The sequence below is a fragment of the Pteropus medius genome, unplaced genomic scaffold, assembly GCF_902729225.1.
Source record: "Pteropus medius unplaced genomic scaffold, Ma_sr-lr_union100, whole genome shotgun sequence".
Classification (NCBI taxonomy): domain Eukaryota; kingdom Metazoa; phylum Chordata; class Mammalia; order Chiroptera; family Pteropodidae; genus Pteropus; species Pteropus medius.
Window position 1 is genome coordinate 313,608 of NW_024344370.1, and position 23,361 is coordinate 336,968.

Genomic DNA, 23,361 nt, shown 5'->3' on the forward strand with positions numbered 1-23,361 from the left:
TATTAATTTCAAATTGAAGTAGAGTGCTTGTTCAAACCAGAGGTAATAATGTGATAATAATAATAAAGAGATAATAATAATAATGGTAAATCAACTTACATTGCAATTATAGATCTGTTTGAGTGAACTTATATTTATGGTTTCGTCATTATCTAGAAAGGTGACTATTTTAAATTTCCAAAACCCATGCATTCATTTTTTCCTTTTTTACATTCACTAAGCAAAATATCCATTTATTCATCTAGCACATGTATATCTGCTACATATGGCTCTCCAGGTAAGGGTGATTCAAGGATAAATAAAAACACTATCTTTGCTTTTTAAAGAAATTCATGGTCTGGTTAAAGAAAACAAACACAGCTGTAATATAGAGTAATAATTACTGAAATAGAAGAATGGAGAAGCTAGCATAAAGAGGCAAGGTCTACAGGTTGTTGAGAAATGACAAGAGTTTGGGGAGGTTTTTAGAGGAAAAACGTCGTGAAAGATCAAGTGGATAGACCAACCCAGTCAGAAGGGCTAGACAAAAACGTTTCACGAAGAGTGAAGAGCATTTGCAAAGGCACTGAGAACCGAAGTGCCTACATGTTTGGGTAATAAAAGTAAAGTGCTTTATTATAATAAGTTCTAAAAAAAGATGAAGAGGAAGGTGGTAGGAGGAATGTCTGAATTTTTAGGATTTGTTGAATTTTAAATCTTTAAGACCTATTTGTTTGTCATTTGGGCCAGAAAAATATTTTAACCTTAAACATCTTGATTTTTAGTTTAGATTTAGAAACTTGTTAATTCAAGACTCCTGTTATTTAATATAACAGATAATTTTCAGATTATTAGTCACATTGCAGTGTCCTCCCTGTGTACAAACAAAATAATTCTTTAATACTGGATGTGTTTCAAAGTACTGAAGGAGTGTGCTATTTGAAGAAAAATCATTAATGAATCATTTTGTATTCAAAATGAAGGCCCTGTATTATATAGTTTAAACACATTTTTTTAAGTATAGCATATGAGAAATATATCTTTTGCATAAAGCATGCTATATATCTACTTTTAAAGCATTGGCCTACCTTATATTGATTTTATTGCAGTGGAATTATCATATTTCACTATTATATGGTTGCTTCAAATTAGTATAGATACTAATTTTATTAAGCATCTTTATACGTCTATGTACTTGAACTAGATTCTCTTTGGGATATATTTTAAAAGTGGAATTGTTGGACTAAGGTAGCCTCATGCTCAACGATTGCTTTGTAATCTTGACAGAAATAGATGAAAGTCACCATTTCCCCCATTCTTGCTAGTAATTGATGTTACATTTTAAAATATGTACCAATATTATGGTGTTAAATCATATCCCCTTTAATTTGTGTTTAATTTTGTGTTTACTAATTTTAGTGATTAAGATCAGGGTTTTGAGTCCAAAAGTTTATTTTTGAATCCAGGCTCTTCGTGATCTTGAATAGTTACTTATCTCTACTATTTCTAAATAACAATAATAACTTGATATAATAAACAAACACAAATATTTAACTCAGAGCTCAGAACTGTATCCACAATACATGGAAGCAATAATAATAGTATTATTAATAATAATAATAAGAGAAAGAACCAACAGTTTTCATCTTGTTAAATACCTTACACTTTCAGAGTGCTTTTACTTAAAACTTGACTAATCTGATCATTTCCTAATTCATATTTTAATAGTCCATTGTGATGCCTGTAACATAGAGTGATTTCTGCAATTTTCATATACTGGTACACACATATGCTGCTTGTGAAATCACTTCTCAAGGGTTTTTATAATTTACCTCAAAATCTGTATTGCCATCATTTTTATTGGGCAGTCTTATCCAAGTGTTAGATTTGCATATATTTATGTAGTTCACTAAATCAGTGTGTTCTTTCTAAACCTATATAAAATTTTTATGCACATTTGTAAGAGCATTTATTAATTTAATAAATCAGACACTTTTCAGTCATGCATCAGTGTAAATTGTTGTTTATATATTGTTTAAGAGTAGTTCTTTAGACAGGGTATATAATTCATCCAATTAACACAAATATATGATCAGTCAGTATTTACCTCCCATGGTCCAAATCCTGAAGGAAAGAAACTTTCTTTAATACATAGTAGTTACAATTGTTGCTAATTTGATTATTCTCCTAGGGTGTTTATGTATTTCCCAGACCTTGTAAATTTAGATTTTTTAATACTCATTTCACAGTGACAATTAATTAGACTTGACAGCTGCTTAGAATGTATATTCTTTTTTTTCCCCCAAAACAATAGGCAAATTCTGAAGTTTTGATCGAAATTCTTAGGTCAGTAAAACTAACCTCCTAATGTCTGCATATAAAATACTCGAATGATTTTAAGGCTTAACCTTTGGAAGTTATTCTGAAGACATGGACGTGTTCTGCTGCTTTTTAGAGGACAGTAGCCAAGTGTTAGAGACCATACTTACCACTTGCCAAGATTGTCTTTTGAAGCTTGACTATATTGACTGCTTTTTATGGATTTGAATGAATGCCAGTATTATTCTGCTTCTGTTGCTCTCATCTCTTGTTATCAGTGGGGAGTTTTTTTTTTAATTTAACCTATATTGATTGAAGTAAATATATTTATATATATATAATTACAAACTTAGTATGAGCTTATATCAACTGTATTTACCATATTTTAATATGCTTAAACTGCTTTTTATTGACAATTTTAGACAGTTTCTATTGATTGCCTGTTATATTAGTGTTTAACTCATATTTCCTTAGTCCACAATCTCTCAATATGGCCATGTCGCAATTTTTGGTTGCATCAATAATTGTTACATTTGCAGCACCTATACTATTTTAACTCTTGTATTTTTTCCATATATATCTATATCTATATCTATATCTATATCTATATCTATATCTATATCTATATCTATATATTCAGTTCTTTTAGAACTTTTGTTATGGCTCTCAATAATTTTCCCAAATGGTCAAACACATCAAATAAATGATCAGGAACTCATCTCTACCCACCTCTTGCCCATCCTAGAGACCTCTCTGAGCCCCTTCCCTCCCCCCCTTTTTTTCTTGAGTCTGAACCATATTTTCGGTAGATCTGATGCACATGTGTTATTCTTCGCCCTAGCCCTGCGTTGTGTCCTGTTTCCTGGATGCCATACTTTCCTTGTTTAATTGAAACATATACTCTTTTAGCTGCCAAAGAAAAGTTGTGTTGGAGGTCATTTTTTGGAGTCTGGGCATATCGTAAATATCTTTATTTGGTCTACATTCTAAATGACAGATTGACAAGGTATGGAATTCTGGGTTAGAGCTCATTGATCATCATTTCGAAGGCATTGCTCAATATTATTGTATCTAGTGCCGTTCAGTTATCTGAGTACTATTCTGATTCCAATTCCTTTCTGTGTCTTTGTATCTCTCCGGAAGCTTTTCAGAGCTTTCTTTAACCTTAAAGTTTTGAAATTTCATGATGACGTGGCTTGGTGTGGACTTTGTTTTTTTAGCCTCTTAGATTTAGCATTCACAGCAAAGCCTTTTAGTGTAGATGCGGATGCTCCTGTCCTTCTAGGAAATTATTTTATACCTCTGACAATATTTTGTCACCTCCTTTTAACTTGTTTATTTATTTATTTTTTAGGTGAGGCAATCCTTGGTTGACGTCACAGATTGCAAGGACCTTGTCAGTTTACAATCCCTTATTTTTTTCTTTTTTGCCCCTACAGCACCTGGTCTTCATAGGTGGTCTCCCATCCAACTACTAACCAGTACTGCCCCTGCTTAGCTTCCGAGACCAAACGGGATCGGGCCTGTTCAGGATAGCATGGCTGTAGATTTCCTTTAACTTTTTTTTTGAATCTACTGTTGAATTTCCTGTAATGATCTATGTTTCTTTTTTTTTTATTTTTATTTTTTCCATGTCTTTCTGAAGATTTCCTCAGTTTTTTCATTCAAACTTTGGTTGAATTTTTAATTGCCAGTATAATATTTTTAATTTTCTAGGGTTTGCTCTTAATGAAAAAAAATTTTTTTCCCTTAATGTTTTCCTTTTGAAAATACTTTTTCAAAACATTTCGTTATTATGTACTTGATATTTTCTGGCAATCTGTATCCCTGTATCAATTTAAGTTTCTTCTTTCATTGTTTCTGTTTTTTCCAAGTTCTCTTTTTTCTTTGTTTTGGTCTCCTTACATTCATGTTGGAGGCTTTTCACACATGTCTAGTAATCTTTCACTGCTTCTTTGCATGAAAGAGTAAGGCAGTGGGTAAAATATAGTGATAATATATGTAACCATTATGGTAGAAGGCAGTAATCAGTGCAGTAGCTACAAGATTTTAAGGACTGTTTCATCTCAGGACTCATCCAGAAATTTACTTCTCCCACAAAATATACCTGGTATCATTAAACCCTACTACTGTTGCAAAAATTAAAAGAGAGAAAGGGAAAAAATAGAAGAGATCAAGAGACCAAGAGATATGGGTCAATAAGGGTGTGTGTACCAGTGTATATGCAGGAGTGAGGGTAGAAGAGAAGCGGGGAGAAAGAGAGAGAGAGAGAGAGAGAGAGAGAGAGAGAGAGAGAATATGTTTTAGGATGTTGAGATGTTGAGAGTGGAGGTAGGTGGTGAATAAATGAAAATGAGAATATATATTCCAAGATGTTTGTGAAATGAACTTAATGACTTTTCAATAAAGGGAAGCTTTGTGCAGATTTTGGCCAGAAAAAAAATGGCAAAGAAGGAAAATTCACATTAATAATTTTCTGTGGTTAATTATTATGTTTTTTATTTCATTACATCATTATTCCTGAAATAGTCTTTTCTAAGTTATTTAAAGGTGATAAAATGAACACCTTCCATCAGCTCATTACTCATATACACATTTCTGCTACTGTTATAAAAGAGAGATCCATTTACATGGCTGGTTCAGCGTGAAGTATAAATTGAATGTTTTTTGTAATGACATGGAATTTTTTTGTTTGTAATTTCGTTACTTAAATTCTACTTCTGATTTTTATCTCTATTTTGGGATGATTTGTGAGGCAATTATTGCTGTTGCCTTAGAACTTTGTCAGTAATAGTATAGAGGAGTACTCACATGCTTCTTATTTATATCCTTTTTAGAAGGAAATCTTTCTATTTGAAAGAATCGGAGATACAAATGAGTTCAACACCCAGTGGTACCCAGATCTCACTGAGTTCTGTTAATTCTCATTCCTAGTTTACTCCTTTGTTAATGGAAGGAACCTTTTTAGAGAAAGATAAGGAATAGCTTCTGTGTGTGTGTGTGTGTGTGTGTGTGTGTCCGTGCGTGCGTGTGTGCGTGCGTGTGTGTGCGCGCGTGAGTGTGTGCACGCGCATGTACACACGCACATTCCTTCACATTGCAGATTTTCTTGAATTTCATCTTCCTTTTTCAGAGTGCCAGTATTTAAGTGTGTCAGAGTTAGCAGCGTAACTCTGCTATTGACTTTTTAAAAATAAGGTAATTGTGTTGCCATGCCTGCATCCTATATATTTGATTAAATATCTGGCTTGAATGACTTAACCTAGACTTGGTGTATCCATCTCTATTTTTGTTTCTGTCTCTATATAATATGTTTGTACACACACATACAAAGTTGTATATCTTCGTATGGGTGTAAGTGTATACTCAGATATACATTTGAATGCTTTCCTACCCTCAGTATGTTTAATACTACCTTTGAGAAAGTGAATTGTTTGTTGTTACTGATCATCTGTAAAACAGCATCTTGATTACTGCTCTAATAAACACAGCTATCTAATTATGAACCTTTCCTCCCTCATCCTACCTCCTCAGAGCTGAGCAATTTGGCCTATTATAGAGCTATCTCTTCTAACCTTTGTTTCAAATGTTTTTCCTATCATACATCCAGATTTTTTTTTTTTTTTTTTTTTAGTACAAAGAGAGAAAACCATGAATGAAAATGAGTGTATTCTCTCCAAGTTAAGGGTTAAAAGCGAATTAGTTTAATCAATTATGTGCCTTGTCTCTCTTTCCTATCTCCCTCCCCCGCACCCTCACCCCACACCAGCCCCCACCCTCTGGTTGATCCAGGGCTGGCTGTGGGACCCACATCTGGCCTTTGAGATGTGAGGACTTTGCTGCTGTGAGGCTTCTGGAACTGACTCCCATGCTCTTCAGAAGGAAATGCACAGGAGGCCTCTTCTGCTTCAGACATTCTCATGTGGATATGATGTTGGAACTGCACCAATTATCCTGTGGGCCACAGGAAGTTACCCAAAGAGAAAACTGATATGCTGAGAGACAGCCAATACTTCAGTCCTTGATGACACTGTTGAGCTGCTGAGTTAAACAATTAAACAATCATACAGGTCCCCCTCACCTCCCCATGTATACTGACGCATTTCTGTGCTTTTTCTCATCGAAGACAATCAAGGCCCTGTTTCTAAAGTCAATTCAGTTTGGGTTTTTGACATTTGCAGCCAGAAGCGTTATTGATGAAACACGTCATTGCTTTGCCTTTTATTTCCATTTCCCCTGGTGATTATTAACACCTGTTAAACCTCTTTTTGCTTTTAAGGAGGAAATCGTAGGCCAGGTTATTTTGTCTACTATTACCGGGATAACGATAAACATTGAGAGAAACAAAACTCTAAAGGATTTTTCTGTAAAATTGATTTACCTACGTCCCAAAGGATCTCATTACTTCCTTCATCTCTGACAAATATTTATGGAACAATATGCTTTTCTTTTTCAGTTTATAAAGGAATAACTTTTATTAATATTCACTTTATTCAAGATGGTTTGAAATAAATTGCAAAATAGAATGGCAGAAACTAAATTATCTTATGACCAAAATAATAAGAACAAATAGTGTTTGCTGACCTTTGGCTATTGTAGACTTCTTCCAGAGATATATATTCAGAAACATATTTGGCTTTTATTTAAAAAAAAAACAAAACTTTTGGAAAGGGTCTCCTCCATAATGAATATATATATATACTAGTTTGTAAGGCATCTATAAAACAACAACATGAATTGTTCATGTTTTTCATAATTTGATTACTGTACTAGTGATTACAGGAAAAAAAGGAACATTTTAGAATATCCAAATTTATGTTGATTTTACATTAACCTAAGGAGCTATTGTATTACAAGAATGGTAGCAGTCGTTAAAGATTCTTGTCCACACAGCTTGCCAGGTTTTTAAATTATTCTACTCTATTATTTCTCCACTTAATTTATTCAGTAAGCACTGACGACCTGGCTCTACAGGCCGCCCAGAATATAGAAAAGTCCCTGTCCTCACGGAATATCCTGGTCAGGGGACAGATAAAGACACAGACAGAGTATATTCTGATGTTATGGTGATGGTACGGGTAAGTGCAGGGAGCTGTGGGAGCATATAGGATGGGAACCAAATACAGATCTGCTGGGGAGGAGAAGGAAAAAGATATTCTGGTATAAGGAATATTTAAAATAGGAAAATAGGAGACACAGAAAATGTTTTTTGGAAACGTTCTAATGCTTATAGTCAGCTTGATCTGTTTCATATTTTTATGTTCGTGGCATGAGATTTATGTCATAAGCTCAATGCATAAATCTAATAGTAATAACTGGGATTTATTAATGTTGACCAGGGTGGTTAAGAGGGCGAACTTCCGTCGAGTACTTGCGGTGTGACTTGAGGCATAGTAATTGCGCTGTATTTTGTTCATCTATAAAATGGGGATGATAGGAATCTGTATGTTAGAGAGCTGTTATGAGATTTCAGTGTGTAGATTTAGAAGAGTGCTTGGCACATGCTGAGTGCTCGACAAACATGAGTTGTCGTTGTTGTTGCTGTTGGGATGATCTAATCTTTTCAGTAATCTGACAAGATAATGTGATAGACAGAATAATGGATACCGGATGTCCGCACCCTAATTTCAGAACCTGTGAAGATGTTTCCTTACATGACAAAAAGAAATTTGCGGATATGTTATATTATTATAGATACTATTCCTATTTTACAAATGTAGCAATGAGCTCTGGGAGGTTGCCGTCTGCAGTCGCCCTGGTTTTGGCCTCCCTCCAGTTTCCTCTGCTTGCAAGTCTTGATCCCCGCACAAAGTCTTAAACTGGCAGATTGCCTCTCTTCTCCTTGAGATACATTTTTGCAAGTAGCCCACCATTAGCTCACTCCCTCCGTTAAATCACTTAACACTTTTCTAGCCCTTTCTCTCTTTTCAAAAGTTTTAGAAATCTCCTTTCCACTGACAGCTCTCCCATTCCTCCTGTCTTTGTGAATTTATGCCTCCCCTCTCCCCCACAGAAATCAGTGGTCAGCCAGCCATCCTCAGTGCAAGCAGCATATTAATTTTTGACCCATGGCAGTACCTCCTCTCACTCTCATACCCTCAGAAGACTGCAAACAGTAGCATAAATTCAGCCAAGATGACCGAAGTAAAAAAAAGTCTCACGTGGCCTTTATGAAAACACCCACAGTTTTTGTACTCCTGAATAATTCTTTCCATACAGTCTTAATGGTAGCGCAGTGGGTATGAGGCAAAATGTTCCTACACACCCTGCCAAAATATTCATAATGGATAAATTTCATGTTTTGGACAAATTTCTAGGTATTCACTTATTTTCTTACGCATTTTCTAGGAATTTACTCATACTTTCATGAACTCTTTCCCCATATTGGAGGAGGAAAGGAAATTGCAGTGCATGCTTTTCTGAGTATGTGTGTCTGAGAGGCCTGGTGTTCTTAAAGACCTTTTATGAAAAGGAAATACTGCAAATAAAGATTACCAAAATTGGTTATTTAAAAGCAAAAGACAATATGATTAATCAAAATTTTGAAATGTTCATTTCTGAACACTCAGACTACCACATTACAGAAAATATTAAATTTTATTTAATGTTAATTAAGAGAATATTTTAAAAAACCAGTGTTTAAATATATAATACATAGAATATTTACCTTTTATATTAGCAAATTCTCATTCTTAGAAATTTTAACTGTCAGGTCTTTACAGAACAGATATGTCCAGAGCTGCTTTCTCATTCTCTTGTAATGTACAAGAATAATTCAAACATTTTTCCATCTGTTATATAAAGATGAACACTATAGTAGATCTTTATATTAAGTTTTCTGTTCCCAGCTTTCTAACTGTAATTTCATTCTCTTTTTATTTTCACCTGTGCAAGTACATCTGAATGAATGAAGCTGACATTGTAGTACTAAATTTTAAAATAAATCTTAAATTTATTATGCTTTATAAAATGAGTAATTATTTCCAGAACTTTGTTGTGCTTCAGAATGATCATATTAGAATCTTGTTTCCACACGGAGGCTGAGAATTGCTAACCTAGAGCTTTCTGTGAAGAAAGGAAGAAGCTAGTATTTTTATATTAGAATTTCGTTAAAATGGAAAAGAAGACAACTTGGTGATGTGGCACAAAGCTTTACAAGTAAGACAATAATGATTTGATATGAGGCAGTTCTGAATTAATAGATGTAACAGTACAGTGAATACCGTACTTTCTTACTTACTCATCAAAGGTCTGGATGATAAATGAGCTAATGCCTATGTAACACTAAGATTCTGTTAGAAAGAATTTAGTAAAATATGTAGTGTCTTGTTACTAGTGAATGTGTATTTGAATAAACATACTGTAAGTTTAGTGTATTTTTTGTATTCCATTCATTAATTTATTCAACAAATGGAGATTACACATCTGTTATGTTCTAGGCACTGTTCTCGGTGCTGTGTTAATAACTGTGAGTAAGGCAAGGTAAGCAGGAGAAGATCACGTCGGGCATTTTAAGAAGTTTGGATTTTATTCTAACTGCAGTGGAGGCCATTGTATTTTAATAAGGAAAATTACATAATTTGTAAATATGTAATAAGTTATATAATTAATAAAGAGATCACTCTGGCTTCTCTGCATGTAATGGATTATTTGGAGAAACAGAAGGAATTGGAAAACTGGGCAGAGTCCTTAAAGTAGATCAGGGGAAAAGTGATGGTGGCTTGCCTTGGGGTTAAGGAAGAAGAAATGCAGAGCAGTGGATAGCTTCAGAAAGTGGTGTCAGTAAGATGTATGCAATAGGTAGATGAGGAGGAGGGCAGGTGTGGGAAGGAAGAATTAATCTTGGTTCTAGTTTTTGGCCTGAGCAAGAATTTAGGTGGTAAAAATAGAGAAGTCTGGGGGAAAATAGAGTCTGGGGTGCGGTAGGGAATCAACACTTATGTTAAATAGGAAGTTAGATTTCCAGTCTGGAGTTGTAGTGTGAGGTCAGAGGAGAAAGGATGGATTTGAGGTTCACTGAAACAGAGGTGACATTTTAAGCTGGGAGTAGATGATGGAACATCTATGCAGATAGAGAAGAGAAAGGATTGGTTGCAGGACTGAGCTCTGGGACATTCCATAATTTATAAGTCAAGCAGGAAGATGTATTCAGCTATTGAAAATATGGAGGGACCATGGACATAGAAACTAAGGGGATGCTGTCTTGGAACCCAAGAAAAGAAAGAGTTACAAGAAAGAGAATATTGTTAACTGTCCAGTTCTAATGAGATTTCAGCTATAAAAGGGAGAGACAAGTGACGATTGGGTTGGGGGTCATGGAGGTTGTTCAACCGAATTTGATTTAGTTAAAGTGAAAATGGAAGCTAAGAAGATAGTAATAGTGAGTATAGGCAACTCTTTAAAGAAATGTTCACATGAAGTGGAACAGAAATGGTAGCTCAGAAAAATTATATTAGAGTATGTTTGGAGGTTGATAGAAATGATTCAAGAGGCAAGAAGAATTTAATGGTAACAACTAGGCTAATTTTACAGTGTTGAAAAATTGAGGTTATAATTGTCAAGAGGCAGGTAAAATTCATATTAAAAACTGGGAATTTAACTCTAAGTAAGAATTTTGATAGAACAGTGAATCTTTGCACACCAGATTTTGAAAGTGATGCACAAGTAAATGGACCTTTATGACTTTTTTCTCAACGACAGAATCTTGTATAATGTCTTCTTGATAAAAATCGTAAACATGTTATTGAATAAATAGGAAGTGGTTTTAAAACCATGGAGAAACCTTATATATAGTTTTTATGTCTGAAGGTATACCAGCAGGAATTTGGACAGAGAATATTTGTTAGTATTTTAGTCCTTTGTTGTAGGTTTTAAGAATCGTATTAAAATATATGTCCTTCATCCTTCTCAGAAGTTAAGTAGTTTAAAAGATAAAGAGGGAAATTATTTTTAAAAAATTTCCCAGGACCCCTGGAGAAGATATACTCCTTGGAAGCAAAACATGCAGTATATCTTTAGAAATGACTTTCATCATGAAAAGTCAAAATCTACTCCAAATCTGTTGTATGCAAGTATTGAACTTTTAACAGACTTAACAGAACCTGTAGTGTCTTGTCAGGCATAATTGTTATAAATCGTAAAATGCTCAGGCAAAATTATTTGAAAATATTTGACATGTTTCTATCCTTGTTATGAATTCCATCAATAGGAATATATTGTCATTAGTGGAGAACCTTTCAAAAATAATGTTTAGAAAATCTTCCTTTCATTGCTTCAAAAGTGTACTTTGCATCGTTTACATTATAAGAGACAGTTCATAATTCACTGCCACGGTCTAACTCAAGCAGCAGTTAGCATTGTGGGATCTAGACCATGTATCAGGGAAGTGGTGTGTTTGGAGCCCTTCTTATCTCCTCTCGTGTGTGCTCAGCTTTTCAGGCTCTAGTGTCTTCATATAGCAATTTGGCTGCAATTCACAAACAGCCGGTAATAATATTGACTTATAGGAGAAGTTTTTTTTTTTCCCTCCAGTAGGTCTTTCAGGGCAGGTCTGATCACTGCTCAGGGACAGTTCATCCCTTCCTTATGCACCGGGGTGCTATCCCTACTCCCGACAAGAAGGAAAAATGGAGAAGGAGGCAAAGAGACATTTTGTCTGTACCATATTGACCAGAATGTTATCATATCATAATTTTGGATGCAGATGTAGCATTAGCCTTAATGCTACCTGATAGATGGTTTATTGGAACATGAATATTGATTGGTCAGCTCTTTAAGAAGCATTAAGCTAGTTGTGGCTCGTGTCCACACATTCAGAAAGTTATCTCAGAGTACAGAACTGACGTTCTTGAGAGAGAGAACATTCAATTCACTGAATCCTCCACCCATTTTCTCTGAATTCCAAAAACCAAGTAGCTGTGACATTTTAAATGGTGTGTTGTGTTGTTCCTGCCTTCCATTGTCTGTGGTTGATTTGTTCAGATTGGTGGCCTAGAGTTGAAATAGCGTGTACTATGGGAATGAATTGATAATATTCTGACACTGAACTGATATCCTTATCCTGTAACTTTAAAGACTTTTTTTTTTTTGGTAGCACAATAATGTCTTATTTAGCCAGAAAGTAAGTGAATTCATAGAAAAGTTTTCTCCTTAGTGAAAAAAAAAAGTTCGTTTTAATTGGTTGACAAGAAATCATGCCATCGTATGCAATATGTAATGTTTTAAAAAACTAAAGCTGTATTCTGATTTTTGTCTTTTTTTTAGGCAGTTGTAATATACTTTTCTTTTTTCTGTATATTGGGTTTTGTATGTATCTATATCATTCTCTAAAAAAATTTTATAGCTTTTTAAGCAGCATTAAGAGACGTGAGTAAGTAGGTGAATCACATTTTATTTTTCATACCCAAGCTGTTTCCTTTTTCATTGTGTCCAATTAAAATATGTTAGTTTTCATAGTAAATGTTTCAGTGTAATATTTGAAGAATGAGGGGCAGCTGGATTGGACAGTTGCTTTTTTTGTGGACATTTTTGGGATTACTAAAATATGCTTTAAAATTACCTATATTTGTTTTTCTCTGCCATTAATTTCAATTTAAAGGCACTGCCACTGAAAATTGAAGTTCTATACTTCACAAAAGTTTCAAAGTAATTCAATTTTACAGTAAACTAAATGTATTAATAATGTTAAAAAATGCTGTGGTACAGACTTCTGTGTGTTCACCAAGTACTTTTTTCCTGGACACACAGCTGGATTACATTTCTCAGCCTCCCTGGCTCTTGGGTTTGTTCATGCACTTGAGTTCCAGGGAATGGAGTATAGGTGGAAATGATGTATGCCATTTCAAGGCGTTGCCCACGAAACTCTTCTCCATGACCTCCATGGTCTGTTTCCTGCACATCATGACTGAATGCAGGGTTGTAGCCTTAACAGATGGTCAGACACACTAGTCAATAAACGAGAGGCCCTCAGTGATTGCGTGGAGCAGGGTCTCCCTCTCTTCTCCGTATGCTGTGTTATGGATGAGAAGTCAACTTCTAAAGTCTCGTGTATTGATACCAAACAGTATATGCTTCTGTCTTTTTTGGATCGTGGACTCCAGCTGTTTACTCTGGAGGAAATGGGATTTAGTGAATACAGGATATTTGTCTTTGACAGATAATTTGCCAAAATTTTCAAGCATGGCTGTTTTGTTGGCCTAACATAAAGATTCTATCTCATTTTACCCCAGATCTTTTCTAATTCTGCAAAATGATGTGAATTGTATACTCACTAGGAATGTTTAGGACAGTCCAACATCAAGAAGGCACTTCAGTTTGCCCTAAATCATGAAAATTTCTGCAGTAGATAATTAACATTGGTAATTGTATTGTTTTATTGCCAGCTTACTGGAATGATCTGTAATGTGGCTTGGCAACAGTCAACAGCTATCGGAAGCCATTTGAAATAACTTACTCATTAGAGATAAGTTATTAATTCTTGCTCAGCTTTTTCACATGAATGTTAAAAGTATTTTCGCCTCTTAAATTTGGTAATAGCTTTTCCTCTACACGCAAGTATTGCTAATAAGCTAAAAATACCTTTCCCTTGAGAATCAACTTTTGGATGCCTTTAATGGATAATATTTTTTTTAATGCATTTGTTGCTCAGATGGTTGTTTTAGTGTTATATTTATTTTAAAAACTTACTTCATAGTCCTGGAGTGAAGTCCTCTCTTTCCTTTTTCAGGAAACAATGGGAAGCTATTAAATCTCTTCTTGCCCAGTTGTTTAATTCAGTGTATTCTCCATAGGAATAGATTGTACTCTCTCACTTTCTAGATCAAATAGTTGCCTTCTCAAGATTTTGGTGGTGATGATGGCAATTATAATATTAATATGATTAAGTGTCAGGATATCAAAGGCCAGGGGCCTTTCTTTTCTGAAAGAAGTGCATGTGTGTTCTTGGCTGATTAATATTTAATTTCGTTTAGGTATTTTTGGCTTGCATGAATACTAGTTTCTTGTGCTGATTCTATCACTTTCTTACTATGTGATATCAAATAAATCTCTCAACCTTTCTTTCCTTTCTTTTTCGTTCATACCTATGATATGAAAAGTTCAGAAGCCCTTTAAAGCTCTGCAATAGTGTGATCCATTTAATTTATGATTTACTCATGGCAGGTAGTACCTTTACCCTTGGTGGTAGTAATCCTATAATTAGAGGTAAGAATAAGTTTTTGAAGAAGGAAAATAATAAAAGAGAAAATCGAATTCGAAAAATAAAGGAAACGAAAAAAATATACATCAATGAGGAGTATTTTCACAGTTTCCCAAACAAGTTTATTTCTGTTCCTTATTAGATTTTTTAAAAAATCTTCCTTTAAGAAGAAGGGAGGAAGATTATTAAATAATATCTTCTCAAAGTTTGAAGTCCTAGAAACATTGAAATATTTTCTAAAATTATTTATGAGAAATTTTGTTTCTCTTTTAAGTTTTAAGTAGAGGATTTGAAATCCTCCACAAGAAATTATTCTCTTTGGGTCAGCATCCATCTGTGCCATGACATGACTATAAATATTTTTCAGAAACAACTGTAGAAATTCTTGAGGCTGCGATTGCCTATTCAGATTACATGCCTTTCATTTCTGCTTTTGGAATGAACGAACAGATATGTAGCTCAGTGAAATTATATTGTATGTGTGAAAATTGATTCTTTACTTTTACCTACCTTATTAAGCATGCAAATTGCTAACTTTTCAGTAGATTCATTTACAATAAATTATAGCTAATCAAATGTGTCACTTGTTTCCTTTTAAGTGACACAGTGTATGTGCCAGCACGGCAAAGGAAAAAAATCACTTTCGTTGTCCTTTACCAAAAACAGAAATTAATTGGTTCAGAAATGAGTTTGCAGCTATGTGAATTGATATTGACAAATTGATGTGTAGATGAATAAGAATCACATTTGTGTTCGTCAGAAATGACTGCTCATGATATATGGTGAAATGTCACATAATTCTTTCCTCTTCTACTCACCCATCTATAATTTATTCTTTTATTAATGAAAACTATTGTAATTATGTTATTTTAAAATTTTTTTGGTAAAAGCAATACATATGAAAATTTGGGCTGTATATGATACTCTTTGTTTAATATTTTTGTTATTATAGTTAAAATATCTGAACTTTTTTGGTTGGAGAGTTTAATACTTTTATATGTATTTAGTTGTTTCTCAAAAACCATTTTACATGTTTGTGTATGTGTGTATTAGCTAGAGGTGCATGCTGGACTAATGTCTAAAGGAAGAAAAAACTATTAGTGAACTATTTACACTTTAACAAGATACTTATACATAAGTTCAAATAAAAATCTTATATTTGAATCATCACTGTTAATCTGGAAAAGTATTAGCCAACTATTGCTCCCTAACGTGAACACATGTTCAATCAAGGCATATCTGTGAAATTCAAACATAATTTCATGTATTTACTGCTAATAATGGCTGTTAATTAAAGCAAAATTAGTGGGCTAAGTGATATAAATGAAAGGATAATTTATCAATTTGCTAATTATTTTTTCCACGGCAGACATTTTCAGTTGTTTACAAAGTATACGACACTGGTGCTAAAACAGGTTTTTAGTTAAGTTGCAATAGCAACAGAAGATCTGTTAGAGCTGAAGCCAGCCTTTCTAAAATATAATCAGTATGTTCTTTTCTGTTGGTGTTTGTATTTCAAAATGGCACTGCTAATGTTGGCCTTACCAGTTTGTAAGCAATACTGCTTAGATAGTTTTTCTAATTCTGTGCATATATGCAAGATTTCCTCCAAATCCTGACTGTAGGAGCATCCCTTAAAGCCTGAGCTGTTTATGGCAGTGCCACCTACTCCTATGGTATTTCCATGCCTCTTTTTAGAAAGCTGACAGTTTGATTGTTTTATATGTGGTTATTCCACAGCTCTGCCATATTGCTTCAAGTTATCCCCCTCTCAGCTGCTGTTGCTGCTTTTTTTTTTTTTTTCTTTTAAGTTCTCTTACTTAGCTATGTGTCAGACAGATCTGGGGTTGAAGCTTCACTTTTTCCCTTAGTAGGACTGTGACTTTGGCAGTGTATCTAAACTTGAGAGTCTCTGTTTCCTCAGATGTACAATAATAGTTTATGGTGTTTTATTAAATGACATAATTAAGTGCTTGGTATATAAAAGATATTCAGTAAAAGTCTATTAAATGAAGGAAGTATGGGTGAACTGTTTCATTAGTTACTTTCCAAGCTTTATTTCTTCCCATTTTATAAATAAGTTTTTATTGATAAGAGTACCTCAATTTGATTTCAAAATCCAAGAGAGGAGGCTTTTTTTTCTCATTTAACCACATTGATTAGTATCACTTAACCACTGTAAATCATGTTGTATATTGCCAGAGATGTCTCGATTTAAAAAATCCTCTGGGAACAAAGCTCCATTTAATAAAGTTGGCTTGGGTACAGCGATGACTGAGAAAGTTCCCTTTCCACAGTTCGAGAAAACCCACAAGGGAGCTGTTTTGCATGTTGGTCTCATGTAGCTACGCTGGCTGCTGAATGTGCTCTGAGAAGGGCAGGACCACCAAGGCTGGTGCAGGCTGGTCATACGCAGTGCAGGAGGCACTGCCCAGGGCTTGTCGCCGTGGGTCACCTCCATCTCCATGCTGTAGACCTTTCCCACAGGGCAGAAGCCGGGCCCATGGCTTGGTACAACTGCCTTATTTGGAGCGGAAGGGTAGAGATGCATGGGGGAGGGCCTGCACATTTTAGAATCATACACCCGCTGTTTCTTATATTGTTTCTTTTTGTGGAAATAACAAGCACGTCATGAGAAGCTACTCTGCCATTTAAGGACAAGGTAATCCTATGCTGTATGGTAAGGATGATATTTATAGTCATGAATCAAAACCATCTGAGGTTTCTCAGGGCCTTTTAAGCTGGTAAGAAAAACACAGGCACTTCCTTTGTACTCATGTTTGTGACGGAGCATGGCCCTGATAATAGTTTTGGTCATCATTTTATCCTTACCTTCCAATCAGCAGGGCTATAGTATTTTTATGACCACCTCCCCGCTTGATAATGAACATTTGAGCTACTTCCTTATGCAAAGAGCTGTAGGCACATTTGGACACGTTGTGAGTCAGACCTGGCTCTCCAGTGCCAAAGACTTCCTTCTGCTGGAGTTCGCCCAGTCCTCTCGCCCACCGCTCCAGCTTCCCACCAGGTTTGGCTTCCTCTGCTAAAGAGGAACACTGACCCACTCGAGCTGCATCCCTCTTTTCATGTTCTTCTTGTGTGGGTACTGTTTCAAGTGCTCTGATCAAATTTTGGCATCGGTAGATGTGGACTGTGTTTTTAGAAAGTAAAATACTTCAGGTAATCTGCATTGCTTGTAGGCTTGCTTTCAGTTCTCATCAACAAAATATGTGAAGGTCAGTTGTGATTTGCACCTTCTATAGGTGTTACAGGTACATAGAGGAATAAAATGCAATCTCTGCACGTGAGGAGGTCCAGGTTCCACATTTAGGTTGGGAGCTGTAAACCTAAAAATGAAAAGTTTGAAGAATGAGGCTGGTGTGTTTAAACTCCCCCAGTCTTTTTCTTTTACTCCTCATCTACAGATTTCTACCCAGTCATCACTTTTATGGGGACACTTCCTTTCCCATACCATCGGCGAGTTCTGTGCCTTGTTTTATGCTCCGGTTTACGTGTAGTCTTCCTTCATAGCATTTGTCATGACTATAATTTTCATTTATTTGTGTGATATTTTCATTGCGTTTCCCTCTGATGGACTGAAAACTTCCTAAGTTCGGGGTGGGCTGTCAGTTTTAATTCAGCTGTGTTGGCACAGAGTAGGTCTTCAGTAACCATTTACTCTCTGCTTGGCTGAATGAGTGTTGAGTTCTGACTGTTAATGACTGGAGAATAATTTCTGAATTCAGTTTCTTAATACTTCTTTTCACTCCAATTGTGGATGTCATTTCTCTCAAGGGCTTAATATTTATAAAAACCTCTCATGAGTTCTTTTGTTTTGTAGTATTTTTAGTCGTAATGAGATAATCACTTTGAATTGCTGCCTCAGAATCATGTTTGTTATTGTTGGAATGGGTTTAGACGGTACATATTTGAGAAGAAAGGTCTTGGGACTGGAGCTGGGCAGACATGTACATTGCCAGCATTCATTAGTTCTGTGTCATTTTTCTAGGTGGAAGTAAATTAAGGCTTAGTTTTCCTTTTGATTCTAATGAATATTTCTAAGCCATTATCTTGTTTCTTCTATTAAATGACAACATCCTGTGAGAGGCTTCATTGCTATTTGCAATTTTTAGATATCAGAGTGGGTACAGGTGATGAATGGGAGCTATTGCTGTTAGACCGACTTAAAAGAATGATCTGAATTTTGAATTGTTGATGAGTTAACTCGTCAAAAATGGTAAAAATGATTCTATTCTGTTGATCTTAACATTTTGAGTTCTGAGAAATTTTTTATCATTTTGATGTTTGTATACATTCTTTTAAAGTTAACATCATTCTCATTCCTAATATTCTGAGTGCTATTTAATTGATGGTTAGCTCAACTAAAATTTGACAAATTTTTGCTCTCATTGCTTTTGCAACTGTGAACTAAGTAAAAACAGTTTTCAGCAGAATCACCTCATCATTTTAGGAACTTTTTCTTTGTTAACTACTATCGATTTGCAAAACTGGTGCCAAATAGAATTAGATATGTCTCCATTCACATAATTGCTTTGCTAAGGAAACAATATACAGAGGAAAAATAATTTTTTCTTCACGTGTGGTTGTTAGATACAGTTCATGATTAGTTTATTAATTGATTTCTGAGTTGGAGCAGGAGCTGGTGTCTGCTACAGATAAGCATTAATAAATGTGCTATACAAATTCACTTAAATAATTGTAAAAATGATAAAATTTAATGAAAGGTATCTATACCAAAGGAGACCTAGATTCTGGACCAATATGCTGTGTAGCCAAGGGCAATTTGATAGAGCTCTCTGGAGCTTAATTTTCTTACCTATAAAATGAGAGGCCCAGATAGATGGCCCATTTTCATGACTGTAATTCTCCTAGTGTTATGTGAGTAAACTTTTTTTCTCTTCTCAGTGAAGAAAGCTCTTTTCGAATTATTTCTTTTTGGTTAGGTTTGAATTTTCCTGCAGGCATCTTCCATCAATCTCTTCCAGATTAGTTTTCTCAAATGTTTTTTCATCCTTAGTGATACCTTGACAAAGATGACATTTTCAGTATCCTTCTTGTCACCTTGCAACTTTAAACATGCAGATACTCATTGGTTTTAAAAAGGAAAAAAAAAAGTATTCATTAGGACTATAAAATCTGGCCTTGAAGCATTTCCTGTCTTTTATTAAATGTCCCTTACCTGAACAGAATTTATTTTAGAATGTGATATGGGAGAAGGAAGGAGTTCCATGCACTTGAGAATGTAGATATAGTCAAATAAATGTTTTAAATGCTTTCTTAAAACAAATTCATATGGAAATGTATTAAGTGTTTTTGCTTGTCTGCTACCAATTAGGGCAAACACCTGGGTATATTTCCTCTTTTAAAATTGAAATAGATTTTTAAAAACCATAAAACTTAGAGCCATCAGTAAAGATAGTAAGAGAATGTTAACTGGATTTTGTTTGGTCTTAGTTTTATCAATTTTTTCTTTGTGTAATTTTATAATTGTCGAACCTATTTTTATTTCTTGAAAGAAGTTGATATGACAGAACTGAGACTCTGTGCTGATCATTAAGTGGTACTTTAGCTGGTGAAATATATTCAATGCCAAAAATCATGGAGATGCTTTTGTTATATTTTAAATGATTTCTTTGGAAAATGACTGTACATTTAGAATATGAAGTTCTTTTGTTAATAATGGTCAGAGGTGAAATATAATAGTTGGAGAAATAACTGCATAAACTTAGGCATATTAATTAGAAGACAAAGATGTAACCTGTGAGGGAAAGGGATATCTGCTGGGATTTGGCTTACTCTGCTGACTATATGTTTAGAAATATTTTGAGGAAGAAAGATTAGATCTTGTTGCAAAGTAATTGGAAATTTCTTGCCACAAAGCAAAGCTCAGCGTACAAAATCGTAAGAAGCCCATGAATTAGAGGAAAATGTCCTAAAACCTAGTTCTACCTCTGATTCCACATGGAACTGAGCAGATCTCTAGAAATTTATGTTTCTTCATTTGTAAAATGAGGGTGCGCATTGGGTGATTATTGACTTCTTTTTCACTCTAATGCTCTGTGAAATCAGGATTATATTTATTACATGCATTATTTTTTTCCATTTCCACAGCCTTTTATTTATTCTTTGGTTGGCCTTTAGAGAGTGAAATAAAAATAAAAGCCCCTCCATTTTGAATTTCTTTTTTTGATTGATTTCTCTTTTGCTCTTCTGCCTAAAAGAATGTGCATGTTCCTCTGCTGGACTTGAGTCAAATGAAAATGTAAAGTAGGAAATTCGTAGCATTGTGCATTTGCTTGTGTGGGTCTGGCTCATGTAAATCTGGGAAGTCTGATAGAGTTCTTAAAGTTATTTATATGCTAAAGAAGAAAGATTTGCTTTTTGAAACATGAATAAAGGATCTCTAGACAGCTTTTTGTTCTTTCTTTTGTTTCATCCTAATCTTACTATGATGGGAAATGTTCATTATCCCCTTCAGATATTTTAATTATTTTTTTGAATACGGTCATCAAGAAAGCATAGGCATAGGACTTAATACTTAGGAATTTATTTATAGATTTCTTATTATAATCAGTTATGTATTTGCTTAATTATAGAACATAGCCTCATGAGCCAGACCTTCAGATATTAAAAGTTGAAATATATACATTACATACAATTAATTATCTAGGATATCTAAATCTAAAAAGCTCTGAAAATTGCAACAAATTATTTTGTAAATTTCACTTATATTTAGTGGCAAACTCCTCTTCCTCTGCCTCCTCCCCGTCCTCCTCCTCCTTTTTCTTCCCCTCCCCCTCCTCCTCCTCCTCCTCCATCTCCCCACAGATATATTACTGTTTTTGATGGTAAGGTGTAAAATGTGCACTCTGCTACATTTTAAAATATGGAAAACTCTGAATTTCAAAACACATCTAGCCCCTGGGGGTTCGGATAAGCGATTACAGTGTTTATCCTTATTAAATTTCCCAAAGGATTAGCATATAAGCATAAGAACATTGGTTTCTTACTCATTATTGTTCTCGGTGGAAATACAGTGCAATAAGTATACCATAATTTAGTGTATGCTTCTAAGAAAAGATAGAATTAGAATCTGAAGAAATAAACTATATACAATGTAGGAGAGAATGTTAACAAATACGCACCATATGATAGATGGTACTTATCTATACCAATTAGTACATAGTACTTCTAATTTTTAAAGCCAGTTTTTTGTTTGCTATGAACGCAAACAATATTTTGTACAGATTTTCTAAACATGGCTAAAAAAATTCTGAATAGAAATGGTTGATATGCAGAATGATACATAAAAACTAACGAACTGACTGCTTTGGAAACATTGTTTTGTTGAGTAATTTGGCTTTGAAAGCAAAGTAGTAAAAATTGCTTTTTTAATGAAAAATGCAAATGACATACAATAGTTTTGACTCAGCTGATTTTTATTTTTAACTACTATGGGATTGAAACAGTAATTTTCACATAACAGTGCTTTTTTTATTTTCGATCTATTATCATAGATGACTGATTCAAAAGGATGGAAAACTAGTTCCTGGTACAACAGATGGTCTGTATTGGTCTTTCTGGTTCAATTGACGTCTTAAAAAGAACTAAAAACTCAAATTGCTAATACCAGTAATTTTTGAAAAATATTTTCTTTTGCTTAACAAAATGTATTTTAAAATTCTTGAAGTAGTTTTTAAAAGCTTTTAAATGATTTCCTGATTGACTTAATTACTATTCATATTTTATAATAAGTCTATTTTTGAAAGATTATATTAAGTTGCAGTAACAGTATTTGCTTAGATTTCTATTAAACCATATCGAGGGACAGAAATCATGGTTGTTAAATAATTTAGAAAATGGCTCATCAATTATTGACTCTCAGCCTCACAATTTGTTTTGCCTAAAAAGGGGCATTTTGTCAGCATCTGTGGTAGATTCTTATGTCTGTAAATTATCATTTTCAATCTCTATTTTCAGTCTCCTCTTATGTGAAGCTTAATTTCCCAGCAAGTCAGATTCCCTACAGTTCCTTACAGATCTCATTCTCACACTTGTTCATCTTTTCCTTAAATCTGGAGTAATTAATTTCTGGTGTATTCTCAAGTATCACACACTTACCTCCAAAAACATTCCTTAAGTGGCCTTGTCCCATGTGGAGCTTTTCCTTACTTTCCTCACACTGCGTACAGTAACTAATAACTTTACTAATGAGGAATATGAACTTAGGTGACATACATTGCTATGAAAAATAATTTTGGAAGCATTCAGAAACTCTTGAGGGAACAAATATAAAATATAAAAATACAGATAAGAATGATGCAAAGGCTCTTAACATTCTACTTGATCTTTCTTTTCCATGAAGATTTTATTTCAGATCCCATATGGATATTTGTGTTTTTTTAATTGTTATGTGTGAAATTTATAATTATTTATGAACGATATCTTGAGGGTAGAGATAGGGGTTAGGAAACCTCATGAAGGAAACTTCATCGTTCTCCTCACTGGCCCTCTTCAGAAAGAGAAGTGGAAAAAGAGAAGAAAAGACCTTTGTGTTGGTGCAGAAGTAGAGTATCCAGTTTTTCATTTGCTTTGGGCTGTCACTGGATGATGAAAGTGATAGTAATCACACATGGTCAGTCCCACTGATAACAGCACAGTACGTAGGCGAACTGCTTGCTGAAAATTGTGCAATCATTTTAAACAAGTCAATTTGTCAGTAAAGTATTTGCTGTTATATAAAATTATATAAATATGACTTTTTTTTTTTCTGATTTCATGTCCTTAGAACTGTATAATTCTCAACCAAATTGTGAATGTTCCCAGGATGGCTAGTATATATTTTC

The 23,361-nt window shown here is 34.4% G+C and overlaps 1 protein-coding gene and 1 pseudogene across 3 annotated transcripts in view; one reads left to right on the forward strand and one right to left on the reverse strand.

Annotated features, from left to right (window-relative positions):
* Positions 1-23,361, forward strand: part of PARP8 (poly(ADP-ribose) polymerase family member 8) — a 160,113-nt gene that overhangs the window by 47,971 nt on the left and 88,781 nt on the right. The gene's annotated exons all lie outside the window — the stretch shown is intronic.
* On the reverse strand, positions 3,729-3,847 carry LOC120608395 (uncharacterized; annotated as a pseudogene).